Source organism: Hyperolius riggenbachi, chromosome 1 (assembly GCF_040937935.1).
Source record: "Hyperolius riggenbachi isolate aHypRig1 chromosome 1, aHypRig1.pri, whole genome shotgun sequence".
In the NCBI taxonomy this organism is placed as follows: domain Eukaryota; kingdom Metazoa; phylum Chordata; class Amphibia; order Anura; family Hyperoliidae; genus Hyperolius; species Hyperolius riggenbachi.
Genome location: NC_090646.1, coordinates 562,710,063 through 562,725,131, shown reverse-complemented (window position 1 = coordinate 562,725,131; position 15,069 = coordinate 562,710,063). Strand labels below are relative to the sequence as shown.

Here is a 15,069-nt window from a genome sequence, read left to right as displayed (position 1 = left end):
CAATTAACTTATCCATATGTTTTTGGAATGTGGGAGGAAACCGGAGTGCCCGGAGGAAACCCACACAGACACGGAGAGCACATACAAACTCTTTGCAGATAGTACCCTGGCTGGGATTCGAACCAGGGACCCAGCGCTGCAAGGCGAGAGAGCTAACCACTACGCCACCGTGCTGCCCGTGGCAAAACATATACTGCTAGCTGGTCATTTCTCTGGTGTCTGGCGTTGCGATCACATATGTGGGAGCACCCAGATCCGTAGTCAGATCCATAAGTGTGCCGGGACCAGCTGGAGCTGTAATCCTACACTTAGCTAGATTCTGTTGATAGCTAAAGTACTAGTTTGATTGTGATTATCTGTTATGACCTTTGCCTGCCTTGACTATCCTCCTGAACTCTGATCTTGTACCTCGATATTTCTGATACTCTGTTGCCGAACCATGGCTCGTTCCTAGACTCCGCCTCAGCCTCCTGATTCTGTACCTCGATATATCTGATACCCCGTTGCCGAACCCTGCCTGTACTTAGACTCCGCCTTTGTCTTCTGATCTTGTACTGTATCTGTCCGTGTGTGTACGACCTGGCTTGTCTGACCTCGAGAACCGACCTTACCGTTAGAGGCGGTTCCTCACTCTGTTAGCGACCCTTCGTCCTGAGGGTTACTTTCAGACATTCCTTCCTACTGTCAGTCTGACTCCTCCCGTCTTGGAGAGCTCAGGTCTGCGGAAGGAAGCTGTGCAGTACTCCTTGCTGCACTAAGGCCGAGTCCTTGAAGTGTTACTGTTACACCAAACACTACACTCTACTCAGGTGAACAGAGGTTAGCTAGTATATCGGATTATCGGTGATACTGCAGATCACTTATAATCTGGTATATATCTGTATTCCCAGTGATACTGCAGATCACCGGTAATCAGATCCTCTCTGTGCTTCACCGATCGTTACACAGAGACTATCTATTTTGCAAACACATGAAAGACTGACATGTGTGCTTTATTCATTTATGTTGGACTGTCTCATATATTATATTGTTTTTAAGATCGGTTTATCAAGCAAAGCAGGGTTGAAGAGACGCTCAAAATAGAACTAGAAGAACCTCCAAAAAGACATACTAGAACTGCCTCCTAAAAGACATATGCACTGTTACTGTCCTGAGGATGTGGGCTTGCACCCACTAAAGGCGTTGCATGTGCTAAAATTGATAACATTTATAAAAAAAAAGTCTACTCTACTTTTTTCACTAGTGTCATCACAGCCTAACGCCAATCGGCGGCAGCAGAGTGGCTTCATTGTTTCTCCACAATGCCATATGGCGTCATCTCGCGAGGAGTCACATTTGACGGGTGCTCGCACTAGCACAAGTTCCTGTCAGTAATCAAAGGTGGCCCCAGCAATCAGCCTGCCAGACCCCAAACAGAGCTGGCTGGCAGGCTGTTATTTTCAGTATATAACAATTATTTATTTCTATAGCGCTGACATCTAGCGCAGCACTGCACAGAGTCCAGTCTTGTCACTAAACCGTCCCTTGGAGGGGCTCACAATCGAATCCCCTGCTATAGCCATAGGTATATGTATGTGATGGATGCGATAGTGTATGTAATGTAGCCTGGGTCCAATTAGGGAAGGGGGGGGGGATAAAAAAACATGTTTTTTATACAGCAGCAGCAATCAAATCCCACCAAAAGAAAGTTCTATTAGTGGGAAGAAAGGAAGTAAAATTCATGTGGGTGCTAAGTATGACCGAGCAATAAAACGTTAACTTTGACAAGTGCTGAATTGTAAAAAATGGCCTGGTCACTAGGGGGGTATAAACCTCTGGTCCTCAAGTAGTTAATGTGGTTTCTTGCCCCTCAATGCAATCTACCTTTGTGAGTATGATTGTTTTCAACACATTCCTTTGAATTTTGGTGATATTATGCTTTTGGGCCCCCTTTGTCTGTGTGAGTTTTTCCATTGTGTATACTCACCTCACCTCCCCTTCGAAATCAAGCAAAGGTACTCTTTCCATGTAGCACATTTGTAGTTCATTCACTTACCTCTGGTTATAAAGTAATAGCGCTCATCATTGTCAAAGTAGAGAACTACTGTTTGATTGATAACACACATTTGATTGCAGTTATTGATAACACACTGCATATAGTATGCAGAATATAAGACAATACCATACTGAATTTTAAGCAGTTTTTCTCTCTGAAATACTTTGTGTTCAAATGCATATGCTGACCAGATGTACATAGCACTATGAAATCAAACTTGTCTGCTTATGCACCGTTTGTCAGCGTTGCCATTTGTTTTTTGTTAAACTTTTTTTTAAATTATCATAAACTGCAAGAAGTGGAACATACCCCTTGCTCTGCCTCTCCCGGGCAGCAAAATCCACGACTTGGAAAGTAGTGGAATTTTCCCCGGAATTTCGGGGGTACAGTGGAATGCGAAAGTTTGGGCAACGTTGTTAATCATCATGATTTTCCTGTATAAATTGTTGGTTGTTACGATAAAAAATGTCAGTTAAATATATCATATAGGAGACACACACAGTGATAATTGAGAAGTGAAATGAAGTTTATTGGATTTACAGAAAGTGTGCAATAATTGTTTAAATACAATGAGGCAGGTGCATAAAGTTGTCATTTTATTGATTCCAAACACTTTAGAACTAATTATTGGAACTCAGATTGGCTTGGTAAGCTCAGCGACCCCTGACCTACATACACAGGCAAATCCAATTATAAGAAAGAGTATTTAAGGGGGTCAATTGTAAGTTTCCCTCCTCTGTTAAATTTCTCTGAAGTGTAGCAACATGGGGGTCTCAAAACAACTCTCAAATGACCTGAAGACAAAGTTTGTTCACCATCATGGTTTAGGGGAAGGATACAGAGAGCTGTCTCAGAGATTTCAGCTGTCTGTTTCCACAGTTAGGTACATATTGAGGAAATGGAAGACCACAGGCTCAGTTCAAGTTAAGGTTCGAAGTGGCAGACCAAGAAAAATCTTGGATAAACAGAAGCAACGAATGGTGAGAACAGTCAGATTCAACCCACAGACCAGCACCAAAGACCACCCACAGACCAGCACCAAAGACCTACAACATCATCTTGCTGCAGATGGAGTCACTGTGCATCGGTCACCCATTCGGCACACTTTACACAAGGAGATGCTGTATGCAGAGGAAGCCTCTTCTCTGCCCACAGCACAAACAGAGCCGCTTGAGGTAGGCTAAAGCAGTGTTCCCCAACCCTGTCCTCAAGGCCCACCAACAGTGCATGTTTTGTAGAAATCTAAAGAGGTAGTTATTCAGCTCTGCTGAGACACTAATTACCTCACCTGTAAATGTTTGTGGTTTTCTGGAAAACATGCACTGTTGGTGGGTGGGATAGGGTTGGGGAGCTCTTGACTAAAGCACATTTGGACAAGCCAGCTTCATTTTGGAATAAGGTGCTGTGGACTGATGAAACTAAAATTGAGTTATTTAGGCATAACAAGGGGAGTTATACATGGAGGAAAAACACAGCATTTCAATAAAAACACCTGCTACTTACAGTAAAATATGGTGGTGGTTCCAGCATGCTGTGGGGCTGGGTGGCCAGTGCAGGGACTGGGAATCTTGCCAAAGTTGAGGGACGCATGGATTCCACTCAGTTTCTGGAGACAAATGTCCAGGAATCAGTGACAAAGCTGAAGCTTTGCCTGGGATGGATCTTTCAGCAAGACAACAACCATAAACACTGCTCAAAATCCACTAAGGCATTCATGCAGAGGAACAAGTACAATGTTCTGGAATGGCCATCTCAGTCCCCAGACCTGAATATAATTGAAAATCTGTGGTGTAAGTTAAAGAGAGCTGTCCATGCTCGGAAGCCATTAAACCTGAATTAACTAGAGATGTTTTGTAAAGAGGAATGGTTCAAAATACCTTCAACCCGAATCCAGACTCTCATTGGAACCTACAGGAAGCGTTTAGAGGCTGTAATTTCAGCAAAAGGAGGATCTACTAAATATTGATGTGGAGGGGAGGTTAGGCATTAGGAGAAGGGAGGAAAATTTCTTTTTTTTGTGGTGCCCAAATTTATGCACCTGCCTAATTTTGTTTAAACAATTATTGCACACTTTCTGTGAATCCAATAAACTTAATTTCACTTCTCAAATATCACTGTGTGTCTCCTATATGATATATTTAACTGACATTTTTTATCGTAACAACCAACGATTTATACAGGAAAATCATGACAATTAACAACGTTGCCCAAACTTTCACATCCCACTGTATTAATTGAGCGTTCAGCCACGGGGATTCAGCTTTGGCCTTAATGCTAAAGAGGACTGACAAGCAAAAAGAGGTCTTTTTGTAGGCTTCAGACTCTTTAAGAACAGAAAATAAAATTTAGAATCTGAAGGTATGGAAAGAGAGAGAGGGAATAAGAGAAAGGTTCTACAGAAGGGAGGATGCAAGAGCTGAGGAGGAGAGAGGGGGTTGGACAGGGAGGGATGAAGGGACAGATTACAGGGGCCCATACACCTAACGATTTTCCCGCCGATATACAGCAGATTCGATCACTGTGATCGAATCTGCTGTGAAATCGTTGCGCAAATGCAGACAGAACGATCAATTTCCGTGAAAGCAGGAAGTAGACACACTGCCGATTTATTGCAAGAGTTCTGTAAGCAGTAACAAAGAAATGTTTTCCTTTAAAGGTTATTATGCTGTTGCTTATCTTTTAGAGCAGAGAGTAAGTTCTGAGTTCAGGTCTGCTTTAAATCTTCCCCCCTTGCAGCGGCTAACAGGCTCCTTCCAGGAATCCCGGAAACATGGCATGAGTGCAAGTCTCTGCGTGATCAATGAGTGTCTCAATAAGTCATAAGTAAGTAGAATTAAAAAACAAATGGAAATCTGAAGGCTGCGGACAGAGTGCTATTTAATGCCGTATAGTTCTGGCCATCTGGAGAAATGATATAATCCCTCGTTGCGTTTCTGTCCTGCAGCATTTTTCCTGAAAGTGATGTTATACAAGCATCCCTGGCGCTGCCAGCAAGGGATTGATCTCCTGGCAGAAATTACTACAGAGTTTTTGCTTAAATCAGTTCTTGGGGAAATTTTACCTGACAGTTTAACGGCATTGGGAGTATAAGATTACCGTCTGTCATATATTTACATCTCCATGTCTACACTGGTGTTGCAAACTTAGATGCTGCTGTTGGCTGTGTCGTTTCCCCCCCAAAAGAACAAAAAAAAATGATCCGTCCTGAACTGTCCACGTTTCCTGCACCATGAAACCCGATACATTTGGCTACATTGTTATCTGGGCTGTCTGCATTTAAAGTGCAATCTTCTAACCATACACTCCAATTGAGACAACGTTATAATTCAGATTTTTATGCCACCTCGCCACTTTTAACTCATATTTGTCTTAACCACCCTTGAAAAAAAATAGCATGCTTGGAATATTGCTGCAGATCTATGACTAAGTAACTCATTATAACAATTTACGGGTTTCTAATTATAGAGGCTTAAAAATAACCTAACAAGAGACTGGAAGAATGACCTGAAAACAAGAGAATGTGTGTATAATTTCTAAGCCTATACGGAATAGAAAAAAAAAAAAGAAAGAAAAAGGAAAAACAGGAAAGAGCCAATAATGTGGTATTTCATGGAGTCTAGTAAAAAGTAGGACAAGTGGAAATATGCTCAGGACTAATGTTGGCTCTCTCTGGGCAACTCAATTTTAAAGGATTATGACCTACACCCAGTAGTGTAGTAAGAGGGGATACAGAGGTTAAGACTGCATCGGGGCCATGGACTAAGGGCCCTCCTTCATAAATTTTGTTAGCTTGCTATGCTGGTAATGAACATTTCTATATGTGCATTGCATAGTGGTAATCCTTAAAGAGAAACCAAGACCAAGAATTGAACTTCATCCCAATCAGTAGCTGATACCCCCTTTTACATGAGAAATCTATTCCTTTTCACAAACGGATCATCAGGGGGCTCTGTATGGCTGATATTGTGGTGAAACCCCTCCTACAAGAAACTCTGAGGATCATGGTACTCCTGGCAGTTTCCTGTCTGTGAACCTTGTTGCTGTTTCCAACTGCCAAAACAGCAAGCAGCAGCTACATCACCTGCCAGCAGTAAAAATGTCACCATGTGATAAATGTCAGAATGTAAATCAGGGATTTAAAAGACAATGGGAAAACATTGACTAAATCATTTATACATATTTATTGTATTATACTTTTTTATTACATTATTTTCACTGGAGTTCCTCTTTAACTCTAAATACACCTCTCTGACACAGCAGCTGTCCTTAGTAGGTTTTGGGGCTCAATATCATTAGTGTGCTTCAGGGCCCATGTAAAACTTGCACAGGGGCCCAAAGCTCCTTAGTTTCCCCACTTCCTAAGCCTATTCAGGTATACAGGACCATATTTACTAAACGCATAACTCATATTACTAGCACGTTGCTAGTATAATACACATTATGCAAGCAGCGTAATATGCGTTATACTAGCAATGCACGCATTACCTCAGAGCACCCACCCGCCCCGTTTTGGGGCGGGACGGTCCCGATTTTGGGGGGCCGTCCCGCGCTGCCCCCCCCCCCCCTTTTTCCCGACCGCTGGGGAGAGAGGGGGGAAAAATCCGATCGAGGCACCAGCCCGAGATGCGTACGCGGCATGGATGGCCGCCGCCATTAAGCTTCTCCCTCTCTCCCTCCTAATGTGCCACCAGTGTCCCCTTCCCCCCCCCGCAGAGTAAAATGCGCAGAGGAGCGGGCTGTAACTTCATTGCCTCTCTGCTGCGTACCGGGATCCCATCTGGTCTTCTCGCTTCCTGTGACATCACAGGAAGCAGGAAGCGAGAAAACCAGATGGGATCCCGGTACGCAGCGGAGAGGCAATGAAGTTACAGCCCGCTCCTCTGCGCATTTTACTCTGCGGGGGGAAGGGGACACTGGTGGCACATTAGGAGGGAGGGAGGGAGAAGCTTAATGGCGGCGGCCATCCATGCCGCGTATGCATCTCGGGCTGGTGCCTCGATCTGATTTCCCTGACCCCCCCCCCCCCTCTCTGCCCACCCACGGCCACCCTCACCCTCCTCCTCCCCACCCACTGGCACCCTCATGCGCTTAAAAATATTTATGGAAAAAAAAGTTGGTGGGCGTGACTAGGGGGTTGGGGTGTGGCCTAAGTGTCCCGCTTTCAACATTTAAAATGTTGGGAGGTATGTTACCTAGGTAATGTGAGTTGCACTATGGGTGCCGTCTACCCTAAATTTAGTTTTATTAATAACAATAAAATTGCCGTGTGCTGGGAATATGGCCTAAAGTGTCTTCCGCAAATTATTTTAATTGCCCATCTCCAATTAAAAAAATGTTTTTACAGCTCTAAATAGTATTATTATTTATTGGATTTATATAGCGCCAACAAATTACGCAGCACTGCATAATACATAGGATTACAGACAATGATAACAGGGGTGACCGACAGCACATCACAGGCAATAGGCAATAGATACAACAATACAGGTAATGAGCAATAAGATACTCAACACAATACAGGTAGTAATACAATGCCAGATCATACACTGGATCGGTAGTGCTTATAATACAGGTTCACATATTCTGGGTAGAGTGTACAATCAGTATGATACACAAGGGGAGAGGGCCCTACCAAAGGCTTACAATCTAGAGGGAGGGGGTGGTGACATGAAAGGAGGGGGGAAATAGGTCTCCTTGAAGACGTGACTTTTGAGTGCTTTTTTGAAGTTGTTGAAAGTGAGGGCAAGCCTGATGGGCAGTGGGAGAGAGTTCCACAGAATGGGTGCAGCTCTAGTGAAGTCCTGTAGTCGTGCATGGCAGTGCAAAGTGCGTGGGGTGGTTAGGATGAGGTTGGTGGAGAAGCGAAGTGGGTGACCAGGTGTGTATCTGCTGACCGGATCAGAGATGTGGATCTGGCAGGACATGTGTATAGATTTTCAGGCCAAACATAGGATCTTGAAGCTGATTCTGAAGTGAATTGGAAGCCAAATATAAAAGAAGTAATGTAGAAACTGCATACTCCAAATCGAATATACTTAAAAAGAGGTACTGAAAAAAAAGTCCCAGAAAATGCATCGACTTACTGCACCATGCACAAATAACCAATCATTTGCTAATGAGGATTGTACCTTCATTTGTAGGAAGTTAATAATCTTTAAAGTAAACCAAGCACCATTTTAGCACCCAGGCCATCTCTCCTTTTTACATTTAAAAGTTTAGCAGAGTCTTTTTACCCTTCTTCCGATGCCTACCCAACCACAGAAATTTCAGGCAGATAAAGACTAATGTAATTATTTTATTGCACACATTAGCAGAGAACAAGCAAATGCTTTCATCAGTAAAAGGGAGGGGGCATAGGACACTGTGTTTCAAAGAGTTTAGAGAAGTCACAGATGCTATCTTTACACCTGCCCCTGGATAAATAATATGCAATGGGAAGGGGAGGAGGGACATGACAGCTCCTATAGCTATTAGAATCCAGGAAAAAAGTGGCACTTGGAGAAAAAAAAGTGGCACTTGGTTCCTTTCAAAGGGCAACTGTAGTGAGAAGAATATGTAGACTGCCGTATTTCTTTCTTTCTAAACAATACCAGTTGCCTGGCAGCCCTGCTGGTCGATTTGGCTACCTACAGTGTCTGAATAACACCAGAAACAAGCATGCAGCTAATTTTGTCAGATCTGACAATGTCGGAAACATCTGATCTCCTGCATGCTTGTTCAGGGTCTATAGCTGACAGTGTTTAGAGGCAAATGATTAGCAGGATAGCCAGGCAACTGGCATTGCTTAAAAGGAAGTAAATATGGCAGCCTCCATATACCTTTTATTACAGTTGTCCTTTAAGAACCTGTTCACAACACACAGCCACTTGAAATGTCAGCATTGTAAAGCATTGTTTCCCAACATTTTATTGGTATGTACGATACTCCTTTTGAATAGGCACTCCCTGGCATGGTAAAGATTATTTTCAGTACCCCTTAACAGAGACATATGTAAATGTAGTACATGGTAATTGTTTCTAAACAGTTTCCAAATATTTACTATTGCTTTTAATTAGCTAAAATACTAACTTTGTGTTGTTTACATAGGATTTACCATTTTCTAGAACTTTATTATAGCAAGCCCCAAGCACACCTTGGACCCATCAGAAGTACCTGGGGACGTGTACCACATGTTTGAGAACCTAAGTTGTAAAGCATTCTAAGGACTTTCCTTCCAGAGAAATAGGTGACAGGAATCACTTACGAGTCCTTACCTGTTTACCATAAATAATTAAAATGCAAAAGCACATACAATGTTGTTTTTTTTTAAGTGAGCACATGATAAAAATTATTTATTTAAATAAATTGAAATAAACAGGTTGTGGGCTTACCCAAATAATGTATATGAACCTAGCAGGAGTGTAACTAAAAATCAGTGTCCCCCTTCAGGGCCGGCCCTAGACTTTTTGCCGCCTGTGGCAAATTTAGAAAAAATTGCCCTGCACCAATTCAACCCCCCCCCCCCCCCGTGGGGGGCCGCCGAGCTGGAGGGGTAGCGGGCAGGACGGGGGTATTGGGGCTAGTGGTGGGGAGGGGGGTCTCGCCTGGGTCCCCCGATCTGCGCTCCCCTCCAGCTTTAAATGGCGAATAAGCAGCGGACAGTAAGAGGCACGGGCGGGGGATCACTCACCTTCCTCGTTCCAATGTGCGCTCCACTGACGTCACTTCCTGCAACGCCGGCCACATACAATACAGTAGGCGGCGTTGCAGGAAGTGACGTCAGTGGAGCGCACGCTGGAACGAGGAAGAGGTGAGTGATCCCCCGCCCATGCCTCTTACTGTCCGCTGCTTATTTGCCATTTAAAGCTGGAGGGGAGCGCAGATCGGGGGACCCAGGCGAGGGCGGGGGGGGTTCGACCCCCCTCCCCACCGCTAGCCCCAATACCCCCGTCCTGCCCGCTACCCCTCCAGCTTGGCGGCCGGCCCCCTCGCACCCACGGACGGGCGGATGCCACCCCTAGAAATGTGCCGCCTGAGGCAAAAGTTTCACCCCGCCTCATGAGCGGGCCAGCCCTGTCCCCCTTTCCCCAACAAACCATTACATATATTTTGCTCCAAAGAGGGAAAATAAGACCCTATCTGGTATCTACTTTACAAACAGGTATGTAATAAAATAATATATGTATTGGGTTCTACAACAGTAACTTCTAGCAGATCAGAATTAAGCAGGCATATATTGTGCTTTAACAATGGTAATATGGCCTACTTTACAAATGAAGGGTGATTATCAGTAAAAGTCATTTAGGGTTTAAATGTGTAGAAAAGCAGCAGTGCTGCACATTCTATAGTACAAGAATAAACCTTATAACACTAAGCAACAATGATGCAGGACGCTGGTGGTAACATGTACCTTTATATGCGTTGCAAGTGCAACAGGTATAAAGATACATGTTACCACCCGCGATATCGTTCTGCACCAGCGGGAACGCATGCAAATGGGGGGGGGGGATTGAAACTAGCTGACAGCGGGGGACCGGAGGAGACGTGACTGACGTCGTGGGCACAGGACAGCTGCAGGGGGCTGGTATATGCCCCAGGTAAGTGAAATTTAATTTTTTTCCGCCAGAGTTAAGGTTCCCATTAACATTGACTCTGGAAGTGCTAAGTTCTAACATCCTTCACATGCTGTACAAGCTCCATACTGGTAGATATCAGTTATCTTGGGGTCTTTTCACACTAGGGGCTTGATTCATTAAACCCTGATAACTGATATCACGGTCGCACTAGCGTTTTACGCATGTTATAATGCATGGTACGTTTTCCGTGCGTAGTTGCAAATTTCCATGGGAAAATGGTCACGCCTTTGCTCGTAAATTCGCAACTGCGCACAAAAAATGTTCCGCGCGTTATAACGCTGGTGCGACCGTGATATCAGTTATCACGGTTTAGTGAATCAAGCCCTAAATTTGTTACATTGTGTCACAGTGGACAATATCATCACATTGCAACGCGGTATAATGATATTCTTATGGGGCTTTCACATCATGGGCTTGATTCACAAAAGTGTGATAACTGCTATCACGGCAGTTATCACTCGATCTGCCGTGTGCAAAGGTTTGCATGCGTAAAAGATTACTTCGCGTGATAAACGAAGGACTGCACGTAATCACCTATGTGACAAACATTCATTTATCACGCAACGTAATCCTTTACGCGCGAAAACCTTTGCGCGCAGCAGATTGCATGATAACTGCCGTGATAGCAGTTCTCACGCTTTTGTGAATCAAGGCCCGAGTGCTGTGCGGCAGGTTCCGATGCAGTAACACACATCATGCTGTGCATTACCTGGGTAATGCATGCCAGTGTTGCTTGCAAATTTTTTCATTGAAAATGCTATTTTCGTTTTCAAGATTTTTCTGTGGAAATACGTTTACATTTTCGCTTTCGAGATTTTACATGTAAATACGCTACCATTTTCACTTTTCCGCCTAATGTTTGCCGACTTTCACGGTTATTAGCAAAGCCCCTTATCAGTTAGAATCACCAAATTTGCAGGGTATGTTAAGGAGAAAAGTGGGTAAAATAGGACATTTTTCTTCAAAAAGACCTTATAGTGTGGCGGAGGGTGCGCGGCAGAGCTGGGACAAGGTCCTCCAGCACCCAAGGCTGAGACACCAAAGTGCGCCCCTCCATCCCTCCACCCCAGTCATCACACACTGATTGCTATTAGACTAAGAGGCACCCCAGGGCCCCCAACTCCTTAATCTCTAGTTATCTGGCTTGTAGTCACTTCCATGTATCTCCTTTTCTTATTTCTTTCTGCTTCAAACACAATTAGGAATGACAGCTGAATGAATTGTGCGCCCCCTCTTACACTGCGCACTGAGGCTGGAGCCTCTCCAGCCTATGCCTCGGGCCGGCCCTGGTGCGCGGAGATCTTTAATCAAGATCACAACATTAGGCCTTGTTCACATTGCGTTTGGCTCGAGTGTTCGTGGTGGGCTTTTTTTTCCAAGTTTTTTTTAAAAGCTTTTTTCAGCGATTTTCTGCACGTTCGCTTGTTTTGTGGGCGTTTTTGTAAGCACTTTTGCAAAGCACTTCCGTCTTTTCACCTGGAAAAAGATCTGGAAAAAATAAATACAAAGCGATTTTGTGAGCGTTTTCCATTTTTTCCTATACCTTCCACTGAGGCAAATCGCCTCAACAATGGCCCAAGCACCGCTTTTCAAAGCGGATCGCAAACGAACCGCTCTGATATGAACTCTCTCATAGAGAATCATTTCACACGCTCTTTCAGGGCGATTTTGAAAATCGCCTGCGCTAAATTTTTTACAAAAACGCCTATAATGTGAACAAGGCCTAAGTGGATATTGGCATGGGACATTTCCAGAAGCAGCCTTATGGGAAAGTAGTCGAGCCGTTGAATGTTGGTTGGCCCTCGGGGATCCCCCCCTTGCTCGGTAAGCACTTGTTATACCCTCTCCTGTGACCATGTGAAATTGCGACCTAACCAAAGTCTATTTATCTACACTCTCTTTATTACTTTATTCTCAGCTATGTCTATATAGATCTTATTCTTGGCATCAGGGGCGTAACTAGGCCCCACCGGGACCCCCTGCAGAATTTCAGAGCGCCCCCTCCCCTGGGGCCCGCACGTGGCCGTTTTGTGGTGGCAGCATGGAGGGGTGGCAGCATGAGGGGAAAGCCTTGGCCACAGTCGGCGGGGAGAGGGGAAGTTCCCCCCCCTCTCCCTCACCACAGGGCGCTCCCCTCCAGCTAGTTACAGTGTGTGGGCAGCGGGCAGATACGGTATGTATCTGCCCGCTGCCCACACACTGTAACTAGCTGGAGGGGAGCGCAGACTTCTCGCTCTAGCGGCTGACGTCACTTCTGGAAGTGACGTCACTTCCGGAAGTGACGTCACTTCCGGAAGTGACATCAGCCGCTAGAGCGAGAAGTCTGCAATGGAACGCACGGAAGAAGGTATGTATCTGCCCGCCGCTGCCCACACACTGTAACTAGCTGGAGGGGAGCGCAGAGGGGAGAGCCCCGAGGTGAGGGAGAGGGAGGGAACTTCCCCTCTCCCCGCCGACTGTGGCCAAGGCTTTTCCCTCATGCTGCCACCCCTCCAGTCCCCACAAAACGGCCCCGAGCGGGCGCAGGGGCTGCAGGGCCTATTGTTACGCCACTGCTTGGCATTTACTCCTGCACACTTGAACTCATTTTAGCACGCAGTGCACTTTTGGTGTGAATTTTCACAGGACTTTTTACCAGTCCTTTAGCTTTCCTTACTATTGTCTACTTCTATTCACTATCTACCTCAAGCACAAGCACTTTCAGACGGACTTTTATTACAGTCCGATTTTTTTACACGTTTATTTATTTATTTTTTGTCTTTTTCTGCACGTATTTCGATTTATTGTGCACAAGTTGTACAGGATTTTTTGTATGCCATACGGATTACTTGTTCTCTTTGTATGCCTTATAGATTACTTGTTTCCTTATTATGATTTATTGTGACAATCTTGGCATGCACACTGCACAATGTGGCTCTAATTGTTTGCAATTATTACCAGTATTTATGGTTTTTGACACATACACTGTCCATCTGCCTATTTGGGTATATTTACTTGGACAGTGTGCCAGACTACTACCTAATATTGTTGTCACTTGATTTGCACTTTTTGAGTAACTTATTTACATGGTCTTTGGGACATTTATATAATATGATTTGATATCTTTAATCACATTCTCCTTGATTTATATAGCATATTGGGTCATATACATTGTCTGGCCTTACTAGCCACCATTGATGGCAATTGGGATATAATTCACAGGTTTACGCCTGCAGTATGATCCAATTGATTTACATTTAGACTAATATCTGACATCTACTTTGCCCATATTGCCATACACTACCGATTATTATCTAGATCAGGGCGACATTTTACTTGGGCAAGGTGCCAGATTATATCTATAGTACCTTTTCTATATTTTTTTCGGAGGCTTTTTTGTCATATGTAAAAATTGATACTGTGTGTACCGACCAAGGGGAGGCATGACGGCCATATTTTGTTTTCAATTATTGTTCCCTTAAGCAATTGTTCCAATAAAATATTCATACTCCTTAATTGGTCTAGGTATTTTCTTTATAGATCACAATCTATTTATCACCATTTGTAGTGGGAAGCTCTTTTTCTTATTTTTTAAATAGTTTATTATCCAGAGTTGAAAAACTCACTTTCTTCCCATTAGGTACCTCCTAGAAAACCCCATATAAGGGGGTAACCCATGTATGCTCAACCTTGTTTGTTTGTTTTTATATTTCCATGGGCACATCCCCCTATCCAAGCCACAGAGAGTGCTGCACAAATACGTTTCTACATTTAACCCTTCGTGGAAATGGGTAAGGGGTACTTTGAACCCCTATACTCATTTCTCCTGGGGAGGGGGCTGGTATCTGGGGGGGGGGGGGGGGTACTAGAATGTAGCTGCAAACTAAACTGTCTCCATGTAGCATCTGGGAAAACTCGATTAACTGCAGTGGTTGAACAATCAATGGCAAATAACAGTAAAAAACGTAAGATGAATGCTCCTATTCATCTCAATTATGATGTGCTGGATCCCTAGCGGTAAACGCCGGGTACTATCGCCGGTAGCCGTCCTACTAAACCAACCCTTATCAGGGGCAAACGCAGGATTTTTAAGGGGGGGGTTCCTGAAAGGTCCAGAAGCACGTATGTCCCGAGTGCTTCCGAATACAGGTGGCTCCATACTGCCCATGCACAAAAGTGCGCTGGCGTATTACGGAGCTGCCTATCTTTGGAAGTACTCAAGGACACGAGTGTTTCTGAGGGCTTCTGGTAGCAGCAAATGTGAACGGGGTACAGCGCTGGAACAACTCCCCAAGAGAGGAACAGGAGATAGACTTAGTTTGGACAATTCAGTGGAATATGCTACATAGTTTCACATAGCGCAAGCGATACCCATATGATGCAGGGATATATGCATCTGCGGAAGATGTCGGCGCTACATAAATACTAAATAATAATATT

At 44.3% G+C, this 15,069-nt stretch overlaps 1 long non-coding RNA gene across 5 annotated transcripts in view; it reads left to right on the top strand.

The window, feature by feature from the left end:
* Nucleotides 1-15,069, top strand: part of LOC137526850 (uncharacterized) — a 468,244-nt gene that overhangs the window by 155,388 nt on the left and 297,787 nt on the right. The window contains exons 5-6 of one of the 5 annotated variants that reach the window (XR_011023122.1): nucleotides 4,772-4,858; nucleotides 9,122-9,289. The exons of 3 other annotated variants lie outside the window; for them this stretch is intronic. This is a non-coding gene — a long non-coding RNA (uncharacterized lncRNA). Of the gene's footprint in view, nucleotides 1-4,771; nucleotides 4,859-9,121; nucleotides 9,290-15,069 lie in introns of those variants that run through there. One more of the 5 variants, XR_011023124.1, reaches the window with a different exon arrangement.